Below are 18,880 nucleotides of genomic sequence, written 5' to 3' on the forward strand. Positions count from 1 at the left end.
GTTTGCTTAGAAATTCTAGGGACAATTAGGAGGCCTGCGTCTTGTGACCGTAGCGTACGTATAGGTATGTACGGCAGGACCAAATCAGAGAGGCCAGGTGGAGATTATAAGAGTACATTGTCATTAATAAGGCCAGAATGTTCTTTAAGATGTTCAAATGTTCATAGATGACCAGCAGGGTCAAAGAATAATCACAGTACTTGTAGAGGGTGCAACATGTCAGCACCTCAGGAGTAAATGTCATTTGGCTTTTCATAGCTGAGCATTCTGAGGTCGAGACAGCAGGTGCGGTAGAGAGGAAGCAGTGGTGACGCGATATTTTGCATGTTTTTTTGGAATTAATATGTGTCACATATCAGTTTGCAAACAATGTAAAAAGTTAATAAAGCCACCCACAAGTTGCCAGTTGTGCCGTGATTGGCTCAGTGTTCTGTCACTCGTGGGGACACGACATCAATGAAAAATCTACGGGAAAATTCAACCCCCTTGGGTGCTGCCATTGACTTTACATCAGAAGTTGCCATCCAAGAAGGCTCAAGGTCATTGGCCACAGATAAAACAACGTCAAAATACATTATATCTACCGTGGCTTTGATTGGACGAATCGTGTCAACACCATACTTTCAAAATCTTAGCTAGCAAGGTAGACAAGCAGTCATAATCATGCATCAGGTCGGCAATCTACTGGCAAATCCTTTTCAATATTTTTCATTTGAAGATAAATTATAGATAAAATGTATCGGTGCTCATCGGCCATTGGACATAAACATTACACAACAAGTTGAAAATCTCAAATTCAGCAATGAGTGCGAAGGTGCCACTTCAGTCCTGGGACATGTCCCCCCACATTCTTAAGTTGCATTTTTGTCCCCCTCCCAGTTTAGCATTGGAATGTGATACAAACCGAGACAATGGTGTGCTTTAGGACCATGCGGATACCTCAGAGCGGTCGAGTAGGCTGTTTGGAGTGTTTATCTTGACTGGATTTAAAAATATATATATATAATAATTATGTCCCCCCCCCACTTCTAAAACCAAAGTTGCACCCTACCAAGATTACATGATAAAATCGCCACTGAGAGGGAGAAAGATTCGTCCCTCTCTCATTTCAATTTCAATTTAATTTCAATTTAAGTGGCTTTATTGGCATGAGATATGTTTACATTGCCAAAGCAAGTGAAATAGATAATAAACAAAAGTAAAATAAATAATAAACATTTACAGTAAACATTACACTCACAGAAGTTCCAAAAGAATAAAGACATTTCAAATGTCATAGTATGTCTATATACAGTGTTGTAAGGATGTGCAAATAGTTTTAGTACAAAAAGGAAAATAAATAAACATAAATATGGGGTTTGTTCTTCACTGGTTGCCCTTTTCTTGTGGCAACAGGTCACAAATCTGGCTGCTGTGATGGCACACTGTGGTATTTCACCCAGTAGATATGGGAGTTTATCAAAATTGGGTTTGTTTTCGAATTCTTTGTGGATCTGTGTAATCTGATGGAAATATGTTTCTCTGATATGGACATACATTTGGCAGGAGATTATGAAGTGCAGCTCAGTTTCCACCTCATTTTGTGGACAGTGTGCACATAGCCTGTCTTCTCTTGAGAGCTAGTTCTGCCTACGGCGGCCTTTCTCAATAGCAAGGCTATGCTCACTGAGTATGTACATAGTCAAAGCGTTCCTTAAGTTTGGGTCAGTCACAATGGTCAGGTATTCTGCCATAGTGTACTCTCTGTTTAGGGCCAAATAGCCTTATAGTTTGCTTTTTGTTAATTCTTTCCAATGTGTCAAGTAATTATCTTTTTGTTTTCGCATGATTATGTTGGGTCTAATTGTGTTGCTGTCCTGGGGCTCTGTGGGGTCTGTTTGTGAACAGAGCCCCAGGATCAGCTTGCTTAGGGGACTTTTCTCCAGGTTTATCTATCTGTAAGGTGATGGTTTTGTTATGGAAGGTTTGGGAATTGCTTCCTTTTAGGGAGTTGTAGAATTGAATGTCTCTTTCTGAATTTTGATAATTAGCGGGTGTCGGCCTAATTCTGCTCTGCATGCATTATTTGGTGTTCTACATTGTACACAGCGGATATTTTTGCACAATTCTGCATGCAGAGTCTCAATTTGGTGTTTGACCCATTTTGTGAATTCTTGGTTGGTGAGCTGATCTCAGACCTCACAACCATAAAGGGCATTGGGTTCCATAACTGATTCAAGTATTTTTAGCCAGATCCTAATTGGTATGTCGAATATTATGTTCCTTTTGATGACATAGAATGCCCTTCCTGCCTAGTCTCTCAGATCATTCACAGCTTTGTGGAAGTTACCTGTGGCGCTAATGTTTAGGCCGAGGTATGTATAGTTTTTTGTGTGCTCTATGGCAATGGTGCCTACATGGAATTTTATTTGTGGTCCTGGTGACTGGACCTTTTTTGGAACACCATTATTTTTTGTCTTACTGAGATTTACTGTCAGGGCCCAGGTCTGACAGAATCTTTGCAGAAGATCTAGGTGCTGCTGTAGGCCCTTCTTGGTTGGTGACAGATGCACCAGATCATCAGCAAACAGAAGACATTTGATTTCAGATTCTAGTAGGGTGAGGCTGGGTGTTGCAGACTGTTCAAGTGCCCTCGCCAATTCGTTGATATATATGTTGAAGAGGGTGGGGCTTAAGCTTCCCTGTCTCACCCCACGACCCTGTGGAAAGAAATGTGTGTGTTTTTTGCCAATTTTTACCGGACACTTGCTGTTTGTGCACATGGATTTTATAATGTCGTTTGTTTTTCCCCCAACAACCCTTTCCATCCATTTGTATAGCAGACCCTCATGCCAAATTGAGTTAAAGGCTTTTTTGAAATCAACAAAGCATGAGAACACTTTGCCTTTGTTTTGGTTTGTTTGTTTGTCAATTAGGGTGTGCAGGGTGAACATGTGATCTGTCATATGGTAATTTGGTAAAAAGCCAATTTTACATTTGCTCAGTACATTGTTTCCACTGAGGAAATATACAAGTCTGCTGTTAGTGATAATGCAGAGGATTTTCCCAAGGTTGCTGTTGACGCATATCCCACTGTAGTTATTGGAGTCACATTTGTCTCCACTTTTGTGGATTGGGGTGATCAGGCCTTGGATCCAAATATTGGGGAAGATGCCAGAGCTAGGGATGATGTTAAAGAGCTTAAGTATAGCCAATTGAAATTTGTTGTCTGTATATTTTATTATTTAATTGAGGATACCATCAACACCACAGGCCTTTTTGGGTTGGAGGGTTTGTATTTTGTCCTGTAGTTCATTCAATGTAATTGGAGAATCCAGTGGGTTCTGCTAGTCTTTAATAGTTGATTCTAAAATGTGTATTTGATCATGTATATGTGTTTGCTGTTTGTTCTTTGTTGTAGGCCCAAAAAGATTGGAGAAGTGGTTTATCCATACTATCTCCATTTTGGATAGCTAACTCTTCGTGTTGTTGTTTGTTTAGTGTTTTCCAATTTTCCCAGAAGTGGTTAGAGTCTATGGATTCTTCAATTACACTGAGCTGATTTCAGATGTGCTGTTCCTTCTTTTTCCGTAGTGTATTTCTGTATTATTTGAGTGATTCACCATAGTGAAGGCATGGACTCAGGTTTTCTGGGTCACTATGTTTTAGGTTGGATAGGTTTCTCAAATTCATCAAACCATTTGTCAGTGTTGTTCATTTTCTTAGGTTTTCTGTTTGACCTTTTCAGATAAGATAGGGAGACTGAGAGGTCAAATATACTGTTTAGGTACTGCCAACGTTTTGTCCAGGAAGTTGTCTAAAAAGGGTTGAATTTGTTGTTGCCTAATTGTTTTTTTGTGAGGTTTCCACACTGCATTCCTTCCATCTATAGCATTTCTTAATATTTTTCAATTCCTTTGGCTTTGATGCCTCATGATTGAGTATTGCTCTGTTCAGGTACACTGTGATTTTACTGTGATCTGATAGGGGTGTCAGTGGGCTGACTGTGAACGCTCTGAGAGACTCTGGGTTGAGGTTAGTGACAAAGTAGTCTACAGTACTACTGCCAAGAGCTGAGCTATAGGTGTACCTACCGTAGGAGTCCCCTTGTAGCCTACCATTGACTATGTACATACCCAGTGTGCGACAGATCTGCAGGAGTTGTGACCCGGAGGTCTGGGAGAGTGTCTCGCTGGTCTGGTCGAGGTGTGTATTGATCTGTTGCTCCTGTGTGACTTGTTGGGGCTGCTTTTGAGGGCGATGCCCTTTAGGGTCCGGGCGAAGTTGGGCACTGCTGCCTTGTACAGGTGGACCTGGTTGTAAAGACTGTTGAAGTCCAGGGTAGAGCGGTGGGCCAGGTAAACATTTGTTTTTGAGGCACAGTCACGGGAAATACTTGCGTTTACCCGCTGCATGGTAGACGGGTGGAAGTTTGTAGAGGAAGCTCTTTCAATCACTCCCTTTCCCGCTGTGCTCTCAGGTTACTTGTGCCTGTGTGTATTATTATGTGGCTGGGTGACCCTACCTTGTCCATCAGACAGAAGATCTAGGTCGCGCTGGGTGTTTAGACACCAGAGTTTAGACACTGTGTGTTTGTGAAAAAGTGTATGTTCTTGTATATATTTCCCGTTTGAGTCCATAAGGAGTATCTCTCTCTCTCTCTCTACACGCCGCTTTCCACAGAGACCCGCCCCGCCCCCCTGTCACTCAAGGAGCTCATTTGGCTCGGTTCACGTAAAATAGCCGCATCATTTGGCTCCCAACCAGCTGTTCATTCAAAATGCTTGAAAATCTCCCGTGTAAAGCCCAGAAAGTAAGCTACCATTATGCTAGATTGTGATATACACGTAAAAAAAAAAAAAATACCTGACCAAATTATTAGAATGGCTGCCTAAGCTATAGCCCATGCTGATATTGTGTGTGTGGGGGTAGGTTCAGAATGTTCCCGCAGGAGAAGGACACAGTGTGGCATCTGTGCAGATCACCATGAACTTTATCTAGTTACACCAGCCAATACAGTGAGTTGCAATCTGACTTTTGATTGTTGTGGGTGTAACTCATGAACCTATTTCCCTGCTTACTGAAAGGCAGATGTAGAAAAGCACAATGGTGAGGATGCTACCGTTGGCCTACTTTTCTGAATGCAAACCTAACACCTTTTCCCCCTCCCCCCCACCGCTCTCTCTCCCTCTCTCTCATTCACAGTACCATTCACACATTCCAGTCACTCAGCCCTATCCAGAAGCTCTCAAGGTCCTACACTACTTCCTCCTACAACACCCTAATGAGAAGCAATACATCTGGCCCCATGACTGTATGTTTGCATATCTCTCTAACTCTGCTGTAATCTACCGTGCTGAGACAATCTGACTCTGGAACAGTATTACACTATATTTTTTTATTGAATGCTCTTTGATAATTCCTCTCTCTCTCTCTCTCTCTCTCTCTCTCTCTGCCATCCTCACAGTTCACTCACTCAGATGGTATGTAGGCCGGTTGATGGCACCTACAGGCCTGTTTGAGGGACAACTGGACAGAGCATATCGGAACGCTTGAACCTCAGCTGAGACCCTCCTCTCCTTCCCTGTATTTCAAGGACAGACCCTTCTTTACAATTCCTGTTTGGCATGATGCTCTCAAGGTGTGTCTCTTTCTCATGTTGTGTGGTATCAACTATAGATGACTCCTTGACACTTTCACATAGTTTCCCGCTGAACTGGTGTTCACATCAGCCTATTTTCTTGTTTCCTGTGTGTTAGAGTACTCAATCCCCTTTCACATCATTTGAACGATCCCTCCACTGCCACCTGTTCTCTTTCTCTCCAGGTTACATTAGGGGAAGTTGTTTTGCTGTTGGCACCAATCCCACGCTGCCAGACAACATCGACGACTTTATCCCCTTCATCCTAAACTTTGCTAACTCTTGTTCAACTTTGATTCAATCGGTTTAATTAAATGTTTATGGTCGCTTCATGTGCAATTTTTTTTTAACTGAAAGGTGACAGATGACACTTGTATGGAGTTTGACATTTCACAGGGTAACTTGAAGCACAAACCCCATTTTCCAGTTGGTTTTGGCTCAGTAAGACACATCAAATCCTGTCCTAATTTCAACAATGTGTACCACGTGGTACATCTGATATTTTTTGTAGTAAATTTAGCTCATTTGTGCCCTTGGACTGGAAAGTTCAGTATCCAAAATGTTCTGGCTGCTCCCATAGGATATAGTAATTCCAAAAGTGTACAAGGCTGAAAGTAGGGGTTTGGTATAATAGATCTAGTATGGTATTTGTCATTAGAATTTAGATGGGCACTATGCTGGCCCAAAGGCTCCATGGCCACAAAAAAAAAGCTAGATTATGAATCAGAATGTGATGGGAATTTTCTACCACAATTCATTTGACCAGGATAACAGAGGACCTACTGCCTGACGCCTCTGGATCTGCAAATAGATACAGAGAGGATATTGGCTCAACACTCACCCTCCAATCGGTGTCGGCAACTCGATAGCATTGGAAATGACACCCTTCATGTACCAAATGTTAAAATTAACGAAATGCCCTTCATTTGCATGGCAAATGTTGCTTTGATGGTTGTGATCAACATTACGAATGTAAGAGTGGTAATGGAATGTATTACAGTGGCAGTATTTTTATGATCCAGGAGATGGCAGTAATTCACCTTCAATAACTGAGCAGCCCAAATGAGTAAGGGCAGAGAGCAGGAGGTTTAGGCTTGAGATCCAAAGGCTTTGAGTTCACACAAAATGTGCCTATTATCCAGGGTTTCCCAAACTTGGTCCTCGGGACCCCAAGGGGTGCATGTTTTGGTTTTTGTCCTAATTCTACACAGCTGATTCAAATATTCAACTAATCATGTGGAAGACGACTGCATATGTAGCTTCTTCCAACTCACTGCAGTAAGCCGGTAAATGAGTCTAGGTTATATTTTGCTGGCATTGTTTCAGTTAGATCTGTGAGTGATATCATTGAGCTGTGACAATGCATCTTGATATGGCCTATAATTTAACATATTGATTACTGTCAAACACATTTTGAATTCTACTGTAGCTGTAAAATTGTAAAGCTGCAGCCTATTGTGTGAGAGAAACCTTAACTTTCAGAACCATTAACACTGGAAATAATGGTTTCATCACCACCTGAGTTGTCCCCAGACCTACCACCCCCTGCGTTTCTGGTGGGCCCAGAAGCAGGAAAGGTGGTTTGTGAATTATACCCACACCAATAAAAAGGCTGATTTTAACTTAATCTATTGGCTGATGTAACTGGATGAAGTTCAAGATGATCTGCTCAGATGCCACACACACACACACACACACACACACACACACACACACACACACACACACACACACACACACACACACACACACACACACACACACACACACACACACACACACACACACACACACACACACACACACACACACACACACACACACAAAATCAGCACAGACTGTAACTTAACTTGACATTGTTGTATTGAATGTGTATGAAATAGCTATGCAAAGGACGAGATAAGTAACCATTAACAGTAACTGCAGTTCATTTGTCACGCGGGACTAGGTGGGTGAAGGAATCAGGCGCAGAGAGTTCCACTGGGGAAAAGTGCTCTTTAAAACTGCACACAAAAATGACAAGCCCAACAACACAGGGCGCGGACAACAAAGTGACTACCCAAAAACACAGGGTGCCAAGTCCAGAACACAGGGTGCCAAGTCCACACACGTAACATAAAGACAATCCCGCACAAAACAAGGGCGGGTACACGTACTTAAAATAGGGAAGCTCATAAAGCCATACAACAGAACACAGGTGAAACTAATAAGACAAAACAAACAGACAAACGAAAAAGGGATCGGTGGCTGCTAGTAGGACGGTGACGACGACCGCCGAGCACCGCCGAACAGGCAGGGGAGCCAACTTCGGCGGAAGTCGTGACAGTACCCCCCCCTGCGCCGCCACCGGCCTCGAGGACGACCCGGAGGGCGAGGCGCCGGTGCGAACCGGGTGGAGGCGGTGGAAGTCTCTCAGCAGAGAAGGATCCAAAATGTCCCCCCCGGAACCCAGCATCTCTCCTCCGGACCGTACCCCTCCCAGTCCACGAGGTACTGTAGGCCCCTCACCCGGCGTCTCGAGTCCAGAATGCCACGTACTGTGTACGCCGGGGACCCCTCGATGTCTAGAGGGGGCAGAAGGACCTCAGGCACCTCACCTTCCTGCAGGGGACCAGCCACCACCGGCCTGAGGAGAGACACATGAAACGAGGGGTTAATACGGTAATACCCAGGAAGTTGTAACCTGTAACACACCTCGTTTATTCTCGCCGGGACTTTAAATGGCTCCACACACTGCGGCCCCAGCTTCCGACAGGGCAGGCGGAGGGGCAGGTTTGGGGTTGAGAGCCAGACCCGGTCCCCCGGTGCGAACACGGGGGCCTCACTGCAGTGCTGGTCAGCACCCCTCTTCTGCCGTTCTCCCGCTAGTCTTAGCGACTCCTGGAGCGCTTTCCAGGTGTCCTTGGAGCGCTGTACCCATTCCTCTACCGCAGGAGCCTCGGTCTAGCTCTGATGCCATGGGGCAAGGACCGGCTGGTAACCCAACACACACTCAAAAGGGGACATGCTCGTTGAGGAGTGGCGGAGGGAGTTCTGAGCAAGCCCGAGGAACATACCTCGCTCACTCACCAGGCCGGTTCCGGCAATATGACCGCAGAAACCTGCCCACATCCTGGTTTACGCGCTCCACCTGCCCATTACTCTCGGGGTGAAAACCCGAGGTCAAGCTGACCGAGGAGCCTTGCTCTGAGCGCACACCGAGCAGGAGGAGAAATAAAATCTCACGTCCTTAGCCAGAGTGGGCCACCAGTATCTCCCTCTAAGACTCCGCACTGTCCTCTCGATGCCAGGATGACCCGAGGAGGGGAGAGTATGAGCCCACCGGATCAGCTTATCCCGGCTCTAACCGTGAGGCCTTCTCTATCTCCGCGTCCACCTCCCATACCACCGGTGCCACAAGACATGAAGGTGGAATGATGGACTCAACGGACTGCTGCTCGGTATCATAGAGGCGGGACAGCGCGTCGGCTTTGGTGTTTTGGGAGCCTGGCCGGTAGGAGATGGTGAACCGAAACCGGGTAAAAAACATGGCCCATCTAGCTTGACACGGATTTAGTCTCCTCGCTGCCCGGATATACTCAAGATTATGATGGTCAGTCCAGATCAGAAAAGGGTGTTTCGCCCCCTCAAGCCAATGTCTCCACACCTTCCGGACCGAGCTTCCTCGAAAAGAAGGCACAATGGCGGAGCTTGGGTGGCACACCCGAGGGCTGGGAGGCCCCGACCCCAGTCTCGGACGCATCCACCTCCACTATGAACGCTAAAGAGGGGTCCGAATGCACCAACACGGGCGCATTGATGAACAGCTCCTTCAGACGACTGAAAGCTCTGCCCGCCTCTGCTGACCAACGCAAGCGCACCGGTCCTCCCTTCAGCAGTGAGGTAATGGGAGCAGCCACCTGAACAAAACCCTGGCAAACCCTAAAAACTGCTGCACCTCTTTCACCATGGTCGGAGTCGGCCAATTACGCACGGCTGTAACGCGGTCACACCCGGAGGTGGAAATATGATAACCCAGGAAGGAAACAGCCTGTTTGAAGAACACACATTTCTCTGCCTTGCAATATAGGTCATGCTCCAGCAGTCGCCCAAGTACCTTACGCACCAGAGACACGTGCGCCGCGCGTGTGGCAGAATAGATTGAGATGTCATCGATGTACACTACCACTCCCTGCCCGAGCAGGTCTCTGAGAATCTCATCTACGAAGGATTGGAAGACGGCTGGAGCATTTTTCAACCCATATGGCATGACGCGGTACTCATAATGGCCAGATGTAGTACTAAATGCGGTACGCACCAGATTATACGCACTCCTCAGGTCCAGTTTTGTGAAGAAGCATGCCCCGTGAAATGATTCCGAGGTAGTGTGTAACTAAACCCCACTATGATGGAATTCAGACCTCGATAATCAATGCATGGACGCAGACCTCCCTCCTTCTTCACAAAAAAAGAAGCTTGAGGAAACTGGTGATGCAAAGGGCCGAATGTACCCCTGTCCCAGCGATTCAGCAACATATGTCTCCATAGCCACTGTCTCCTCCTGGGACAAGGGGTACACGTGACTCCTAGGAAGTGCAGCGTTCTCCAGGAGGTCTATCGTGCAGTCCCCTCGACGATGGGGTGGTAATTGGGTTGCCTTCCTTTTACTGAAGGCGATAGCCAAATCGGCATATTCAGAGGGAATGCGCACGGTGGAAACCTGGTCTGGACTCTCTACCGTAGTCGCACCAACGGTAACTCCTATACACCTGCCTGTCCACTCCTCTGACCACCCCTTAAGAGCCCAGTCGCCAGGAAATCACCGGGTTGTGCTGAGCTAGCCAGGGAATTCCCAACACCACTGGAATCGATAAGGAACAGACTAATCTGCTCCTTATGACTCCCCTGCGTTACCATGTCCAGCGGCACCGTGGCCTCCCTGACCACTCCTGACCCTAATGGTCGGCTATCTAAGGAGTGCACGGGGAAAGGTAGGTCTAACGACACAAGGGGAATCCCTAGCCTTAACGCGAGCCCCAGATCTATGAAATTCCCAGCTGCGCCTGAATCGACTAGCGCCTTATGCTGTAGAGAGGGAGAAAACCCAGGGAAAGAGATTAACACATACATATGACCGACAGGAAGCTCTGGGTGAGTCTGGTCCTGAAAAATCCTGAAAAACACCAAAAGAAAGATGCCCAGGGTCCCTGCTCATATGCGTGAACATGCCTTAGGCATGCTGCAAGGAGGCATGAGGACTGCAGATGTGGCCAGGGAAATAAATTGCAATGTCTGTACTGTGAGAAGCCTAAAACAGAGCTACAGGGAGACAGGATGGAGAGCTGATCATCCTCGCAGTGGCAGACCATGTGTAACAACACCTGCACAGGATCGGTACATCCAAACATCACACCTGCAGGACAGGTACAGGATGGCAACAACTGCCCGAGTTACACCAGGAACGCACAATCCCTCCATCATTGCTCAGACTGTCCGCAAATAGGCTGAGAGAGGCTGGACTGAGGGCTTGTAGGCCTGTTGTAGGGCAGGTCCTCACCAGACATCCCCAATAAAAATGTTGCCTATGGGCACAAACCCACCGTCGCTGGACCAGACAGAACTGGCAAAAAGTGCTCTTCACTGATGAGTCGCGGTTTTGTCTCACCAGGGGTGATGGTCTTTTCCCCTTCATTCAGATTACAACCTTTCACTTTCGGTTATTTGAAAAGGAAATAATCTCCAAAATATCCCAATTTTTAAAACATCCAATAGAAAGATGCCGGCAATTTCAGTTTAATCCAGAAAAGAAAAGACAGAACAAATATTAGAACAAATATTATGGTTAAACTCAAACATACAAATTGACTAACTTTTAAAAATAAAAACAGTATAATCTTTGTAAATTATATCATAAATAGGACTGGTGGAGTTATGTCACACATGCAGTTAACAAAAATGTAAAAGCAGACATTAAACATGGTGAAGTTATTAATTACACTTTGGATGGTGTTTCAATACACCCAGTAACTACAAAGATGCAAGCGTCTTCCCTAACTCAGTTGACGGAGAGGAAGGAAACCACTCAGGAATTTCACTATGAGGCCAATGTTGAGGCCAATGTTGACTTTAAAACTGTTCTGCCTGCGGCTATGGAACCCTGACCTGTTCACCGGACGTGCTACCTGTCCCAGACCTGTCCCAGACCTGCTGTTTTCAACTCTCTACAGACAGCAGGAGCGGTAGAGATACTCTGAATGATCGGCTATGAAAAGCCAACTGACATTTACTCCTGAGGTGCTGACCTGTAGCACCCTTGACAACGACTGTGATTATTATTATTTGACGCTGCTGGTCATCTATGAACATTTGAACATCTTGGCCATGTTCTGTTATAATCTCCACCCAGCACAGCCAGAAGAGGACTGGCCACCCCTCATAGCCTGGTTCCTCTCTAGGTTTCTTCCTAGGTTCTGACCTTTCTTGTGAGTTTTTCCTAGCCACCGTGCTTCTACACCTGCATTGCTTGCTGTTTGGGGTTTAAGGCTGAATTTCTGTACAGCATTTTGAGATATCAGCTGATGTAAGAAGCGCTTTATAAATACATTTGATTTGATTTGATTTACAGAGTTTAATGGCTGTGATAGGAAAAACCAACATTGTAGTTACTCCACAATACTAACCTAACTGACAGAGTGAAAAGAAGGAAGCTTGTACAGAATAAAAATATTCCAAAACATCTATCCTGTTTGCAACAAGACACTAAAGTAATACTGCAAAAAAATGTGGCAAATCAATTTACTTTTGTCCTGAATACAAAGTGTTATGTTTGGGGCAAATCCAACACATTACTGAGTACCACTCTCCATATTTTCAAGCCTAGTGGTGGCTGCATCATGTTATGGGTATGCTTGTATTCGTTAAGGACTGGGGAGTTTTTCAGGATAAAAATTAAACGGAATGGAACTGAGCACAGACAAAAAAGTTTTAGGTAAACCTGGTTCAGTCTGCTTTCCACCAGGCACTGGGTGTCACACCCTGATTTTTTCTCCTGTCTTGTGCTTGTCTTCAACCCTCCCACCAGGTGTATCCCATTTGTCTCCATTATCTCCTGTGTATTTATACCTGCGTTTTCTGTTTGTCTGTTGCCAGGTCGTCTTGTCCCGTCAAGTCCTACCAGCATGTTCTGTGTTTCCTGTGCTCTAGTTTTAGTTTTTCTTAGTCTTCCCAGTTCTGACATTTCTGCCTGTCCTGACTCTGATCTCGCCTACCATCCTATACCTGCCTGACTCTGATTTGGATTACGACTCTTTGCCTGCGTTGACTTACCTTTTGCCTGCCCCTTCAACTATAATAAACTTGGATACTCATACCATCTGCCTCCTGTGTCTGCATCTGGGTCTTAACCTGAGTCCTGATAGTACGAACTGGACATGACTGACTCAGCAGACTCGGACCAGATCCGCAACGCCGTCTCCTCCCATAGAGCCACCATTGGAAGACACAAGGAGTTACTTCAAGGTCTTATGGAAGGATACCAGACCTTGGCGGAATGCCATGACCGTGCATTCAATACATTGCTGGAGCAATTCCATGGATTGTCTGTTAGGCAGCCCGCCACTACAGTAACCCCCCAGACTGTCAGTTACCTCGCTATCAGTGGCTCTTCTCCCCAATCTACTTCGGCTTCCCAAGAACCCCGCTTACCTCCTCCGGAGCGCTATGCTGGAGATCCAGGATCCTGCTGGGCGTTTTTCTACCAGTGTTCTCTCATCTTTGAGCTGCAGCACTCTTCATTTCCCTCAGATCTCTCAAGAATAGCGTACTTGATAACGCTGATGTCTGGGATGGCTCTCGCCTGGGCTACGGCGGTGTGGAACTAACAATCCACCGTTTGCCTCAGTCTGGAGGAGTTCGTGGCATAGGTACCTAAAGTGTTAGATTCTCTGTTGTCCTGGAGAGAGGCGGCTTGTACGCTGCTCCAACTACTTCAGGACTCCCGTAGTGTGGCAGACTATGCAGTTGATTTACGCACGTTGGTGGCTGAGAGTGCCTGGAACCCGGAAGCCCAGTTCGATGTGTTCCTTCACGGATTAACGGAGGTGATTTGAAGACGAGCTCACAGCCCGGGAGCTGCCCATGGACCTCAACTCCCTCATAGCCTTGATCATCCGGATCGATGGGCGGCTACGGGAACGTAGGAGGGAGAGGGAGTCTGTTCCCTGTCGCCTTCGCTCATCCTCGATTTCCACCTCACCTCCGAAGAATCCTGGAAATCCCCGAAGTCCACATATTCGAGTGGATCCGATGTCACCCGAGTTCTCTCTGAAATCACAGAGGGCTGTCGAATCGTCTTCTCCGGAGCCCATGCAACTGGGAAGGGCTAGATTGTTTCCTGCAGAGTGCTTACGCAGACTAATCACCAAGAGCTCCCATTGAAAGACCAGGCTCATCAAGCAGGTATGAGTATGCTGGTGAGCCATACGGGGAGTTTCCCATCTTCCATTTCTCATACCCCTCTCCAAGCTATCCTGTTGTGGGGTGACCAGTCCAAATCTCTCCAAGTTCTCATTGACTCTAGGACCGACAAGAGCTTTATGTACGATACCCTGGTGTTGGAGCTGGAATCCCCACACAACCCGTCTCCATTCCCATGGACGTCAGAGCGCTGGATGAGCGCTCTATTGACAGTCACCCACACTACGTTTCCCATTAAGCTAAGAGTGTCAGGTAATCACAGTGAGTCTTTGCAGTTCCTGTCCATTGAATCCCCTCATGCACCCGTGGTTTGGGGTTTTCACATCTCCAGAGGCACAATCCTCTGATTGACTGGGCTAATGGGTCTATCATGGGTTGGAGCCCCTTCTGCCATGCGCATTGTCTGAGGTCAGCGCAGCCTGCCCTGGGACGTCTTCCTACGGGCTTGTGAGAAGTCTCAGATCTCTCCACCATTCCCGCGGAATACTTGGACCTCTGGGAGGTTTTCAATAAGGCCCACGCTACTGTACATATCTCCCTCGAGCATACAACTGCGCTGTCGACCTTCTCCTGGGTACTGCATCACCTCGAGGGGCGGCTGTATTCCCTGTCAGGTCCTGAGACCAAGACCATGGAGAGGCCTTCAGAACGCCTACCATCTGGTTTGGATACGGGAAGGAGACGAATGGAATGGACAGCTTTTAACATGGCTAGCGGGCACTATGAGTACCTTGTAATGACATTCGGACTGACCAATGCGCCCGCAGTGTTCCAGGCCCTGGTCAACGATGTGCTCCGTGATATGTTGAATCGGTTCATGTTTGTCTACCTTGACAACATTTTTCCCGGTCAGCTCGTTTTTTCCCGGTCAGCTCAAGAACACGTCCTCCACGTCCGACAGGTCCTTCAGCGTCTCCTGGAGAACCAGCTTTTTGTTAAAGCAAAATAATGTGAACTGCATCGCTCCACCATCTCCTTCCTAGGGTACGTCATTGCTGCTGGAAATATTCGGATGGACTCTGACAAGGTGAGAGCGGTGGTGGATTGGCCTCAACTCAAATCCAGAGTGCATTTTCAAAGCATCCTGGGGTTTGCTAATTTCTACCACAGCTTAATCCCGGGGTTACAGCACCCTGGCTTCCCCCTCGCAGCAAATCACCTCTCCCAAGTTTCCATTCTCGTGGTCTTCAGCAGCTGACCGGGCATTCTTGGACCTCAAGCATCGGTTCACCACAGCTCCCATCTTCGTCCATCGAGACCCTTCCCATCAGTTCGTGGTGGAGGTTGATGCCTCGGACGTCGGAGTGGGGGCCGTCCTGTCCCAGCGTATAGAGAACCAGGGGGGGCCCGGGTTAACCGGATGTTTGTCCCAGACTCTGCTCATTCCCCGGTCCTGGAATGGACTCGTTCCTCCAGACTTGCCTGCCATCCTGGCTCCCGTCAGACCCTGGCCTTTGTACAACAACACTTTTGGTGGCCCACCATGGTTCCTGATGTCTCCGCGTTCTCCACCCCCTGCACTGTGTGTGCTCAGAATAAGACTCTGCGGTAAGCTCCGGCTGGCCTCGTTCAACCACTCCATGTTCCTCACTACCCCTGGTCTCATATATCCCTGGACTTCATCAATGGTCTCCCTCCATCAGATGGAAACACCACTATCCTTACGGTGGTGGATAGGTTTACCAAAGCCCCCCATTTCATTCCCCTTCATAAGTTACCCTCAGCCAAGGAGAATGCCCAGCTCATGGTGCAGCACTTCTTTCAGCAACTTCAGCAACTTGGGTCTCCGATCGCGCTACTCAGTTCTCTTCCCGGTTCTGGAAGGCGTTCTGCACCCTCATTGGGTCGTCAGCCAACCTATCCTCCACTGTTTCACCCCGAGTCCAACGGCCAGTCGGAGCGAGCCAATCAGGACCTGGAGACGGCTCTTCGTTGCCTCGTCTCCACCAAACCCCACCACCTGGAACCAGCAACTCTTGTGGATGGAATACGCCCGCAACACCCTTCCCTGCTCGGCCACTGGTCTCTTGACTTTCGAGTGTTCCATGGGATATCAGACTCACAGGAAACAGGAAACTATTGGCCACAACAGGACACAATCAGGCAAAGTCCTATCAAGCTGATATTTATAGACACTTACTCTGCAATATAGTTTTAAGGTTCCAGTAACTTTCCTGCTTATTCCCTCCAGGCTGATTCTGGGATCTTTCAACCAGTATTTCTGGAAAACCTGGACATTTTGAGAGAGTTATACAATGTTGCAAACCAACTCTGCAGCATTGTACTGTATATTGATCATGGTATATTATGAAATGGTAGACATTGGCAATATTAGTAGATTCCTTACTGAATGCACTTACTTACTTTAGGTTGAAAACACACATGGCAATGGTAGGTGCAAGACATCATGACCAGAGGCTGTTGCCAACCATCTTCACACATCCAAACACAATTCCTTACAAAAAATACTTTCAGGGGAGCACACCGACTTCCCAAATGAACTCTCACAATCATAACATAGTGTAAGCGAGTCACACACAATTTTGTGCTTCAGTAATTACAGGTATTCGGCTCTACTCCTCCATAGTTTTGAGTAGTAGGCTCTAGACATGGTGTAGCCCCTGAAACCTAGTCGGAGTTGGGCCTGGGGGACGGAGACTAGTTTGGAATGAGAGGAAGATGGAGCTGAGCACGAGCCCCGTGGACAACCCCTGGGGACACCTGTAGCACAGCAGAGATCCACCCACTACAGAGCAGAGGGCTGCACCCCAGCTCACCAGCACAACCAATTTCAAACCTGTCGGTTTAAAAAAAGCAAACACTGTGAGCACCACAGAGCAGCACCTACAGAGAAGAGTGATCTTAGCATATCTTACTAAACAGTATTAACAGCTTCTGCCACTCAAAATGGAATTGATCTGGCTACAATATCAGCATTTACAGTTGCACAAGTGGCCTACGGCAGCATTGCAGTTAGGCGATGGGACAGAGCTCTGCGGACAGAGCTGAGTTGCATTACGCCATTCGATAAAACTTTTGGCACTTCACTATGTAGCATGCACTGTTCAGAGATAAGTAGATTAAATGCAGGCGATCACACAACAGCCGTTACTGATATGAAAAAGCCTATGGTGAGGAAGAGCACTTCTCCAGCAATGGCAACTTTCTCCTTCTCGTCCTCCTCCAGGCATCCGGTGCATCTCACCCCCAGTGTAGGCACCAGTATCAAAATGGCTAAAAACAGGATACATAAGCACTCGGGTCGTCTGAATCTCCGCTACTCACACACACACACACACACAAGGCAGAGGTCAAAAGTAAATTCATACTCCCCACACTCTCACACATACCCAAATATTGAGTGCGGCTACATTGAACACATCCATATCAAAGTCAGTCGTGTAAAACTGACTGAGAGAAGATATATACTTAAACTATTACTATTTGTAACAATAAATGGTTGCTGTCATCAGTTATATATCTCAAAATGTATAATGTATTACTAAGCTGTGTCTTTTACATTGCAATAGGACATCAAGTAACTTACCGCACCATTAGATGCTATATCGTGAGTGGCCAATGACCTTAAGCCTTCATGGATGGGCACTTCTATGTAAATCCATGGCAGCAACCAAGGGGGCTTGAACTTTCTAGCTCTCCCTGTAGATCTTTGCGGTGGATGTAGTGTCCCCATGAGTGACAGAACACTGAGCCAATCATGGCGCAACTAGAGAACATTACCAACTCCTAAGCTCCGTATTTTCCTCTGGCTGCCCCACCACCACAGAAATCACTGAACTAGGCTGAAACACCTGCATTTTGGAGCTGCCTCACTCAAGAAAGCATAAAAGAGACCATGATTGTATCCGAGTTTGTTAACTCAATGTTGTTGTTGTTATTTTTTTACATTGTTTGCAAAATGATATGTGACACGTGTTACTGCCAGATTATATATATATATTTTTTGCTAAACAGGTGGGGCTCAACAGAGGTGGGGCTCTGCTCCACCTGCCCTGAATGACGGGTCGCCACTGGGGGGCAGACACGTAGGAAAACTTACCCGGCGGCTGAAAGAACAACCTGTAATTGGCGCACATCGTGTGTCTGGTGGCGTCGACAGGCATGTTTCCTTTGATGTTACCGGGTGCTCTCTTTGTAAAAGTCCATTCGCAGTCATTGAGCCACAGAGACCGATTAAAGCAAGAACATATCTGAGAAGCTGGTCATGGTATTCAGATGAGATGACAAGCTTCAGATAATAAAGGATAGGCCTACTAAAATGTGAGTTGATTTAAAAAAAAGACACAACAGAAGGACAATAGGAAAAAACGCTGACAGATTGATACAATATCCTTGACTAAATGTCTATTAAATCTCTTGAAGTAAACTCCTCTATAGTAAAATTCCTGACAGGGTGTGGACCATTGTCTTGCGCTCTCTGCGTTGCACCTGTGTTGAGTGAGTTATGCATCCACTTTTGGCTGTATTGAAACCATCTGTAGGACAGCTGACTTGAGCCTGCAGGTGGATATACATAGTTAGAAACGGGGTGATTCGAGCCCTGAATGCTGTTTGGCTGACAGCCTTGGTGTATCAGATCATATATACCACAAGTATGACAAAACATTACGTCTAATTACGTTGGTAGCCAGTTTATAATAGCAATATACCACAGGCTAAGGGCTGTATCCACATTGATTTGTGCATAAGAAGACATGGGAGTCACCGTAGACGTGGTATGTTGGCCATATACCACACCCCCTTGGGACTTGCTTGAATATATTTTTGAATGAAAAGGTTGACAAT

Source organism: Oncorhynchus kisutch, linkage group LG13, assembly GCF_002021735.2.
Source record: "Oncorhynchus kisutch isolate 150728-3 linkage group LG13, Okis_V2, whole genome shotgun sequence".
Lineage (NCBI taxonomy): Eukaryota > Metazoa > Chordata > Actinopteri > Salmoniformes > Salmonidae > Oncorhynchus > Oncorhynchus kisutch.